Here is an 11,465-nt window from a genome sequence, read left to right as displayed (position 1 = left end):
AAGGGATGGCAATCAGATAAGACTGTGTGACCTCAAGCAGGTCCCTGGGGAGCTCAGTGTATGAGTAGAGCCCACCTCAGCAGGATCTCCACAATGTTGAGTCACCAGCTGGGGGCTGTTCCAGGGGCACTGACTGTCTGGTGGTACTGGTCTGCCCGGGGTCAGCTGAGGGGACTCCCACCGTCAGAATAAAAGAGCTCGAGGTCGGTAGCACATCTTTGCTTTAAGCAGACTTCAGATGATTTAGACTGGACAGGGGCCTACACTGACAGCATCTGCTACACTTGGGCTCATAAGACATGAAAAACCACTGCTGAAACTGGGAGTGGTGCCTGCTAATAGAAACCACGAGAAGTAATTAGTTGTTGCTTTCACCTTTCTTGAGGCAAATAGAATGGGAAAAGTTCATGTTCAGAAATGACTACTTTTGGAATAATAGAGGTCATTGAGAGCAGATGACACTGTGTGAGGACATTAAATCTATGTCGTGAAGGGCCACATGAGCCCAAATTAAGGAAATAAAGAGAATTAAGCCAGAAATAGGAGTAAGTAGGGGCATGGAGGAAGGTCTGTTAATGCCTGAGTGGGTGTGTCTGTTAACAGTACACTCAAAAGAATTTGAAAAATCAGAAAGACTTTATGTCCTATTGTGTAGAATTTGGTGAGAATACTTTTAATTTTGATTATACATTTAAGAATAGGACACATTATAAACAGGTTGGAAGTTTTTCTTTCTCTTCTATTATGACCTGTGAGTTGGAATCTTGACTACCTTTGCAAGCTAACAAATATCCACAAGTCATGGCTCTATTCATTGCCAAGGTAACATGTAGAAGTCTCCATCCTCTCCTCTGAACAGCTGTAGCAACCCAAGAATCTAATTTGGTGCCTCTTAAATGATCGCGTTCCATCTCCTGACATTTATTTTTAAATTCTATGAAAACACCAGCTCGCAGGATGTTGTGGTTTTTTTTTTTTCCTCCAGTATTTCTGCTGTTCCCCAGCTGTTTGAAACATGTTGTGGCTTTGACTTCTTCCAGTTACCTCCTGTGATGAAGATTACCTTAATTGCTTGTTTGTGGAACATTCAGTCAGAGACAGAATATGCTGTAACAATCACCAATAGATGAAGGCTGACATTTTACATTCCTTGTTATTCCATTAGCAGTTTCTTATGAATTTTTGTTGTTGTTTTTTCCCTGAAGCCAGAATATCCTTTGAAGTCATGTGATCCCTGTTCATCATTCATCTACAAGGTCACATCATGGTCAGAAAAAAGGCTTGTTTTTCTTTCAAACAGTCCATAAACATTTATTGAGCATCTATTGTGTGCCAGACACTAGTTGTAGAGAATACAGATGTGAATTTATCAGGCTGAGTCTTGCCCCTCTAGTGCCTGCATTCTAGTGGAGGAAACAGAAAAGTTTATCAGATCAATCAACCTGTGAGGTAGTTTCACATAATGACAGTGCTATGAGGAAAATAAAAGAGCAACTCATTTTATGTTTTTTTTTTTTTTTGGTGTTTTCTCTCTCCACAACTGTTTTATGCACATATAAAAATGTAAACACACATTCTATTTTTGTTCCTTTTCTGCAAAATGGTAGCACACTATATATATGTTTTACTGCCTTATCTTTTTTTAATTGTGGTCTTCAGTTCAGTTCAGTTCAGTTGCTCAGTCGTGTCCGACTCTTTGCAACCCCATGGACCGCAGCATGCCAGGCCTCCCTGTCCATCACCAATTCCCGGAGTTTACTCAAACTCATATCCATTGAGTCGGTGATGCTATCCAACCATCTCATCCTCTGTCATCCCCTTCTCCTCCTGCCTTCAATCTTTCCCAGCATCAGGGTCTTTTCCAAAGAGTTAGTTCTTCGCATCAGGTGGCCAAAGTATTGGAATTTCACCTTCAGCATCAGTCCTTCCAATGAATATTCAGAGCTGGTTTCCTTTAAGATGGACTGATTGGATCTCCTTGCAGTCCAAGAGACCCTCAAGAGTCTTCTCCAATACCACAGTTCAAAAACATTAATTCTCCTAGCAACTTTCAGATATAAAATACACTATTATTAACTATAATTACCTTTTCTACTTAGCCGTGTATTTTAGAGATCATTCTTCATCTGTTCTCAATGAGTTTTCCCATTTTTGTTCATAGGGCTACATAGTATTTCATTATGTAGTAGCACAGACCTTTATTTTATCAGACTCCTTTTGATGACTATTTAGATCACTTCTAGTCTTTTATTTTTACAACCAATGCTGCAACTAATATCCTTTTACATGATTTTGCAGATGCAAATATATAACCATAGGTTCATTTCTGAGAGGTAGAAATATTGAATCAAAGATATTTGACTCAATTTTTTGAACTTTTCCATTCTTGTTATTTCCTTTTGTACTTGATGCATATCAACCATTCTGGGATCCTTCTTGAAAGTGAAAGTTTCTCAGTAGTGTCCCACTCTATGTGAAACCGTGGACTGTAGCCTGCCAGGCTCCTCTATCCATGGAATTCTCCAAGCAAGAATACTGGACTGGGTAGCCATTTCCTCCTCCAGAAGATCTTCCTGTCCCAGGAAACCAGGTCTCCTGCCTTGCAGGAGGACTCCTTACTGTCTGAGACAACTTATCATCCTAAAGATTTCCTGAGCTCTGTGTGTGTGTCTGCGTCTGTGTGTGTGTGTCTGTGTGTGTGTGTTTATGCTGTTTCTTCTATCACCTATGTTGTATGAATTTTTCCTTAGTAGTTTATTCTCACCTTTAGGTAATATACTTTCTTCAATAGCTTCCTGAGAAAGAGTTTGTGGGAGGTAAGTTTTTGGATACATTGACTATCTGAAAATGTTTTTATCCTCCCTTCTCATATCATTATCCACTGATTGTTTGGGTAGGTTAATTTCCTTCAGAATTTTGAAGATATTCTTTCTCTGTGCATGAACTTCCAGTGTTGCTCTTGAAAATCTACAACAATTTTAAGTAATAGTACATTATAAGTGAATTTCTATTTCTTCTCTGGAACTCTTAGAATCTTCTCGTTAATCTCAATATTTTGTAATTTCGCAATTATATACCTTATTATGAGGCTGTTTTCATCTATTGTGCTAAGCATTAAGGGGCTCTCTTAATGCAGAAAGTATATTCTCCAGGTCTTGGTAATTTTCTTGAATTATTTTATTTTTTATTATTATTTTTTTTACTTACATACCTTTATTTTTTTTTCTTTTTTTTTTTTAAATTTTAAATGCCATTCTCCCAAATCTTCCCACCCTCTCCCTCTCCCACAGAGTCCATAAGCCTGTTCTATACATCAGTGTCTCTTTTGCTGTCTCGTATACAGGGTTATCGTTACCATCTTTCTAAATTCCATATATATGCGTTAGTATACTGTATTGGTGTTTTTCCTTCTGGCTTACTTCACTCTGTATAATAGGCTCCAGTTTCATCTACCTCATTAGAACACTTTCTAACACCATATACAAAAATAAACTCAAAATGGATTAAAGATCTCAGCGTAAGACCAGAAACTATAAAACTCCTAGAGGAGAACATAGGCAAAACACTCTCTGACATACATCACAGCAGGATCCTCTATGACCCACCTCCCAGAATATTGGAAATAAAAGCAAAAATAAACAAATGGGACCTAATTAAACTTAAAAGCTTCTGCACATCAAAGGAAACTATTAGCAAGGTGAAAAGACAGCCTTCAGAATGGGAGAAAATAATAGCAAATGACGCAACCGACAAACAACTAATCTCAAAAATATACAAGCAACTCCTACAGCTCAACTCCAGGAAAATAAATGACCCAATCAAAAAATGGGCCAAAGATTTGAATTATTTTATTAAACATTTCCTCCCTTTACTTTCTTTCTGAATTTCCTATTATTCCTCTATTTCAACTTCTAAACTACCGATCTTCCAGTTTTGTTAACATTTTATTCTTATTTTCTACATTTGTTTTTCACTAAGGTTCTGGGAGATTTTCTCAACTTTACCTTCAAAACTTTCCACTGATATTTTCTTCCTCTGCTCATTTGATTTTGATTTCAAAAACTTTTGATCTTTGGGTGCTTCTTTCTTACATCATTCTCTTCTGGCTTCATGACTGCCATGCAAGCAGAGGTGTCATCATCTCTTTGCCCTCTCTACCCATGGAAAGATGAGCATGGACACTTTTGTTGTTCAGTTGCTCAGTTGTGTCTGACTCTGTGACCCCATGGACTGCAGCACACCAGGTTCCTTGTCCTTTACTATCTCCCAGAGTTTGCACAAACTCATGTCCATTGAGTCAGAGATGCCATCCAACCATCTCATCCTCTGTCACTCCCGTTTGCTGCCCTCAATCTTTCCCAGCATAAGGGTCTTTCCCAATGAGTTGACTCTTCTCATCAGGTGGCCAAAATATTGGAGCTTCAGCATCAGTCCTTCCAAAGACTATTCAGGGTTGACTTCTTTAGGATTGACAGGTTTGATCTCCTTGCAGTCCAAGGAACTTTCAAGAGTCTTCTCCAGCATAATAGTCTGAAAGCATCAATTCTTCGGTGCTCAGCCTTCTTTATGGTTCAACTCTCACATCCATACATGACTACTGGAAAAACCATAGCACTGATTGTATAGATCTTTGTCAGTGAAGTGATGTCTCTGTTTTTTAATATGCTGTCTAGGTTGGTCATAGTTTTTCTTCCAAGGAGCAAATGTCTTTTAATTTCATGGCTGCAGTCACCATCTGCAGTGATTTTGGAGCCAAGATAAAAAGTCTGTCACTGTTTCCAGTTTTTCCCAATCTATTTGTCATGAAGTGATGCGACTGGGTTTCTCCAATAGCTTAATTGGTAAATAATCTGCCTGCAATGCAGGAGATCCCGGTTAGATTCCTGGATGGGGAAGATCTGTATGAAAAGGAATAGGCTACCCATTCCAGGATTCTTGGGCATCCCTGGTGGCTCAGCTGGTAAAGAATCCTCCTGCAATGCAAGAGACCTGGTTTATATCCCTGGGTTAGGAAGACCCCCTGGAGATGGGAAAGGCTACCCACTCTAGTATTCTGCCGTAGAGAATTCCATGGACTGTATAGCCCATGGTGTCACAAAGAGCCAGACACAATGGAGTGACTTTCACTTTGGAACACTTGGATGGAACTGGATGCCATGATCTTCATTTTTTGAATGTTGAGTTTTAAGCCAGCTTTTTCACTCTCCTCTTTCACCTTCATCAAGAGGCTCTTTAGTTCCTCTTTGCTTTCTGCCATTAGTGTGGTGTCATCTGCACAACTGAGGTCACTGGTATTTCTCCTGGCAGTCTTGATTCCAGCTTGTGATTCATCCAGCCCAGCATTTCACATGAGGTGCTCTGCATATAAGTTAAATAAGCAGGTAGTCTGAAGCTTATATCTAAGAGAGAGTTGAAGTAGGGGACTGTAATAGGAGACTGAGAGCTGGAAAACTTGACATTTCAATCAGTGACCAAGATTTCAACAAGCAAATTAAATAATTACAAGGCTTGGTATAATTCACTGAAATAGAATAGACCCATTTTTTTTTCTCTGGTTGGGTTAGTGGTTCAAAGTCAAGAAATTAAATGCAATCATAAAGCAAATCTAAACCTAATATTTATATATATATGAAGGGTGAGTCTCTGATCACGCCTGCTTTTTATACTATCTGCCTATTTCTGTAGTTTTTGAGTGATGATGAACTTCCCACATCTCTATCATGGAGCAGAGGTGATCTTATGGACAAAAGATGGGTAACTGACCAAGTATCACTATTTTCCTTATCAGTGGCTGCCCAGCCAGAGAATACATATCTCATGTTCCCCTTGCATCTCGGTAAAGTCATGTCATTGCTTCTCTTCCAAGGTGAGTGAGCAGAAGTGATACATACTATTCCCATTTGAGCTGTTAATATTGGATGCATATCCTCTGTACTCAGTCCCCTCCCCATAAAACCATAGCTACAGGAAGGAAGCAGCCTGGAATCATGAGTCATGGCTTGGGGGAAAATCTCATTTCAAACTGAGTCATGAGCAAGAAAAAAATTTCCAAAATTGTGTTAAGACCTTGAAAAATCAGAGTTCTTTGTCATAGTAGTCTATACTAATAAACGCATATACAGACACATTTTGTCTACTTAGGTAAAGAGCTGAAGCTCATGGGAACGCTTCTTGTGTTACCAAGATTGCCACCTATGAAAAAGATCACAAATATTCTTATATCTAGGTGCATAAAATTTTGGAGTCACTTTTTAAGAAACTACTGCAGTAGAGCTATATCCCACAGTTAAAAAAAAAAAAAAAAGGTGGCGTGGGGGAGGGGGGTGGGGAGGACACACACTGATATCAATAGATAAAACAGATATAATTCTCACTATACAGGAGGATCATTCACTTCACTGAATCATTGCTTTTATCATTTGAAACATCAGGCTTCCTTAGGATATTTGGAAATAAATTTAGCTTAACAAGATGAATATTACTTCCTTGCAAGGACCCCTCAGCTCATCCTTCCTATGATCCATCAAGGTCAGCTGGAATGTGGTACACCTTGAATGTGGCACTCCAGGAAATGTTACTCCAGAGGTCCAGGAAGGACCATTCCTGCTCACTTGAATTTCTCCCAAGCACCCATCTCATTGACAAGTAACACTATGGACTACAGTTCAGCAGAGTCCAAGTTGGGCAGGACCAGTGAAAAGTCTTAGGCCACCACAGGCTCAGAACATCCATACCTCCTGTGGGACTTAGGTTCTATATCTCTTCTCTGGATTGTACCAGGAAGTCCTCTGATATATGTCACTTAAGTTCCCTTCAAGTGTCACCCCAGACACACCCACTAAGCATTTCTGTCTCCTCACTCCCATAGCCTTGGTTTTTGTAGAGATAAGAAAAGTCTTTTAGAATCATCTCACCTCTCTTCACTACTTTTTGACACTCTTATCTTGGGAGAGGCTAAGGAAGTAAAAGGAATTTCCACATTCCAGTGGGTCAAAGGGCATCCCAAATTTCTGAGTCTTAGCAACAGATCAAGGTATTTGAAGATAATGTTGGAGTCTCATGATAATTCTATAAATGTACTGACTGTAAAATATGTACAACTGTTGAGAGAAAAAGCTAATATTTACTGAGCACTTACAGTGTGCTAAGTGCTGCTCTAGTGCTTTAGCAAGTATTAATTCTCTCAATCCTACAATGAATAACTGCCCAATCAGTTCAGTTCAGTTCAGTCGCTCAGTCATGTCCAACTCTTTGTGACCCCACGAAGCGCAGCACGCCAGGCCTCCCTGTCCATCACCAACTCCTGGAGTCTACCCAAACCCATGTCCATTAGTCAGTGATGCCATCCAGCCATCTCATCCTCTGTCGTCCCCTTTTCCTCCTGCCCCCAATCCCTCCCAGCATCAGTCTTTTCCAATGACTCAACTCTTCGCATGAGGTGGCCAAAGTACTGGAGTTTCAGCTTTAGCATCATTCCTTCCAAAGAACACCTAGGGCTGATCTCCTTTAGAATGTACTGGTTGGATCTTCTTGCAGTCCAAGAGACTCCCAAGAGTCTTCTCCAACACCATAGTTCAAAAGCATCAATTCTTCAGCACTCAGCTTTCTTCACAGTACAACTTTCACATCCATACATGACTACTGGAAAAACCATAGCCTTGACTAGATGGATCTTTGTTGGCAAAGTAACGTCTCTGCTTTTTTAACTTTTTTAAATTTAAATTTATTTATTTATGCCTCTGCTTTTGAATATGCTGTCTAGATTGGTCATAACTTTCCTTCCAAGGAGTAAGAGTCTTTTAATTTCATGGCTGTAGTCACCATCTGCAGTGATTTTGGAACCCCCAAAAATAAAGTCAGCCACTGTTTCCACTGTTTCCCCATCTATTTCCCATGAAGTGATGGGACCAGATGCCATGATCTTAGTTTTTTGCATGTTGAGCTGTAAGCCAACTTTTTCACTCTCCTCTTTCCCTTTCATCAAGAGGCTTTTTAGTTCCTCTTCACTTTCTGCAATAAGGGTGGTGTCATCTGCATATCTGAGGTTATTGATATTTCTCCCAGCAATCTTGATTCCAGCTTGTGTTTCTTCCAGCCCAGCGTTTCTCATGATGTACTCTGCATAGAAGTTAAATAAACAGGGTGACAATATACAGCCTTGATGTACTCCTTTTCCTATTTGGAACCAGTCTGTTGTTCCATGATTATAGACTTGTTCAGCTGGTGTTATTCTCCAGAAAGACTGCTTTAAATTGCATTCTTATAACTCCATGCCCAGTGAAAGTTTTTTTAAAGAGAAAAAGATTTCCTCTTAAAGCTTATTTCAAAACATGAAGTGGAAAAAAATAAAGTCAGTCAGTCTGTGTGTCCATTTGTCCTCCCATCATCTAAATTGCTTAGGTAAGTTTTCTCAAAGTGCAGCTGGCCATAACTTTCACATTATCATACCTGTATATTGCCAATTAATATGGAGGTATTAATCAATCAAGTGAATACTGTTTAGTTATAAGTGGTGGAAAAATGCAGTGACTATTTGCAAGAATTGAACACCTTTCTGTGCACATTGTTACTTAATTATAGAATTTTATGCATTTGAAGGCATATTCACCTTTTTGAAGTGGAAAAGTTTTAAAATATGAAACTTTTTTCATACTTTGAAAATGGTTGAACCATGTATAAGAATTCTATGAAGCCATAGAAGAAATGTTTATGAGGACAGATCCAGCTGACTATCAGACTGAAATGAGACTCAGTGTTGATGTTGATATAGCTGGGTAGAAAAAATGAATAATGAGAAACAATTAGGAATCTTAAGAAGAATAAAGTACAATGGATTGATCAAGAAATAAAACTAATACAATTATGTAAAGTTTAAAAATAAAATAAAATTTAAAAAAAAACAATCTTAAGAGCATTATATGTAGGGAATTTTTTAAGACTGAGAACTTGAGAATGGAATATTTGGGGAACAACCTTTACATATGTTGAATAAATTTCCTCAATGCTGTCAAGATGAAAAGGTTTCTCTGAGGCCACTGTTTGAGGCAGCCACTCAATAATAAAATTGTTTTGTATATATGTCAGAAAGTATTTACTAAACAACATAACTCAGCAAAGACTTTCACATCACAGGATTCCAAGATGAAGTCACCACCTGAAATGTTCCAGGATATTTTCAAATATTTGGCCAGATGAACAAGTTCATCAATATTATATTAATATCTATTAAGTTCTGTTTAATGCATATGATATATGGTTGATGGCTATTTTATTGTTAACTCCCAGATGGAGAAACAAACACTCCTGTGGGTGTTTGGCAGAGCTATCAACTTATTAGGGTACCTCATCTAGAATTCTGACCAAGTGTGGAGTGACCTCAGAATAAGAGGAGCTGAAAGAATAATAGCTAGACCTAAAATACAGGTCACACAACATTTTAGACTTCTTTTCTAATGTTATTTCCTCCATTTGATGACTTCAGGATCCAGGCTGACTTCAGGAATCAAATTTTAGGTGAAATATTGATAAACACCTGAGGATACATGGGATGGTGGTAGGGGAGCAACCAGGATCATGGATGAGGAAAGTCATATGAGAAAAGACTGAAGAAGCTGGTTTCACTATTCAGCGTAGAATAATGATGTTTCTGAAATGTACCAGGAAGTAAACTGTCCTCCAGGGAGACAGTAGTAGGTAAGGAAATAGAATTCCCTTCTTCACAAAACTACATTTTAGTGGTAGAGACAGACGAGTGAATAGATATTTTTAATGCAGTGCATTAATATTTAGAGCATGGATTAAGAGCAGAGTGCATGGGAGGGGTGCCTGATTCAGCTTTGTGAGGGGGATAGTGAGAGAGGAGCCTGAAAAGATGAGCAGGAATGGTCTAGTTGACATTATGGGAAGAAGACATGGAAAGAAGACATTGGAAAGAAGACATTACAGGCAGAGGGCATGTATTAAGATTCATGTGGGAGAGCAAGATGGGTTTGGGAACTCAAAGTCATTCAGAGTTTGATAGATATTGTGTGATGATGAGTGATGAACCTGGAGAAATAAGCAAGATGTAGATAATAAAAGGCTAACAGGGTTTATAAATTGAGCTTTATCTTGAAGAAGGCAGTAAGAAACTATCAGAGGTTTTTTTTTTTTTTTTTTAGATGAAAATGTAAACACTTTTCAGGCTAACATATTAAGAACGGATTGCAGGAGGTAAAACTGGAGGCAGAAAAATCTCCCAGGAAACTAGGAGTAAATCATGGGAGAGGATATCATGGAAATGAGAATGGAGAGGAATGGGAAGTTACCAGATGTGTTAAGGAGGTGGACTTGACACAACTTGATGTTTCATAAGATGACAGGGAGGTATCTTCATATAACTGGACAACTGTCATTAGCAGGTTCTTCTGACCCCATTGCAGAAGTAAGACCATTGGGTGGAACTGAGTTTTATCAGCAGAGAGCAATTTCACCCAATGGGCACAGTTCAACAATGGGGTGCACTGACTTAGCCGACCATGCGTGCTAAGTTGCTTCAGTCATGTCTGACTCTTTGAGACCCTAGGTACTGTAGCTTGCCAGGCTCCCCTGTCCATGGGATTCTCCAGTTAAGAATATTGGAGTGGGTTGCCATGCCCTCCTCGTGTCTCTTACATCTCCTGCATTGGCAGTCTGATTCTTTACCACTGGTGCCACCTAACAGACCATAGAGTTCTGGTAATCACTGGACCCCATGGAGGTTTCAAGTAGAATTTGGGATAAATGCTTGTCAGCAATGTTGTAGAGGATATTACCATATGGCACTTAGTCTAAATGGCTTTGAATGTCCACTCAGATTTTGAAATTCACTTGTCATGGTTGACATGACTCCACGTGGCATTCCTCTCCAGGCAAGCAATGATGCCCTGAATTCACCTGTCACTCTTAGCTGGGAAAGACTGAAGGCAGGAGGAGAAGGGGGTGACAGAGAATGAGATGGTTGGATAGCATCACCAACTCAGTGGACATGAGTTTGAGCTAGCTCCAGGAGATGGTGGAGGACAAGGAAGCCTGGCATGCTACAGTCCATGGGGTTGCAGAGAGTTGGACACAACTGAGGAACTGAACAACCTGGCTTGTTAGACCCTCATTACTTGTTCTGAAATGGAGGTATTTAAGGAAACACAGAGAACAGAGAATTAAGGTATTAAAACTTACTTTTCTCTATCAAAGACATTTAAAACTTAAATGTTCTAAATCTGCCCATCATGATGATGCAGCGATGATGTCAGGAATGACCTCTAAGCTTCTAATCAGCTGTGCTCTTGTCCACTGGATTTATTGATCCCAAATGCTAAAAGATAGTTGAAGCAGGCATTTACAGCATATAATCCATGACATTTCTTAATCCTGGTATCCTCCAGATGTTCCTGAAAGAACATAATGTAAAAACAGATAAAACACTGAGGGAAATTTCACAACAATCA

Source organism: Bos javanicus, chromosome 8 (genome assembly GCF_032452875.1).
Source record: "Bos javanicus breed banteng chromosome 8, ARS-OSU_banteng_1.0, whole genome shotgun sequence".
Classification (NCBI taxonomy): domain Eukaryota; kingdom Metazoa; phylum Chordata; class Mammalia; order Artiodactyla; family Bovidae; genus Bos; species Bos javanicus.
This window is presented reverse-complemented; position numbering follows the sequence as displayed.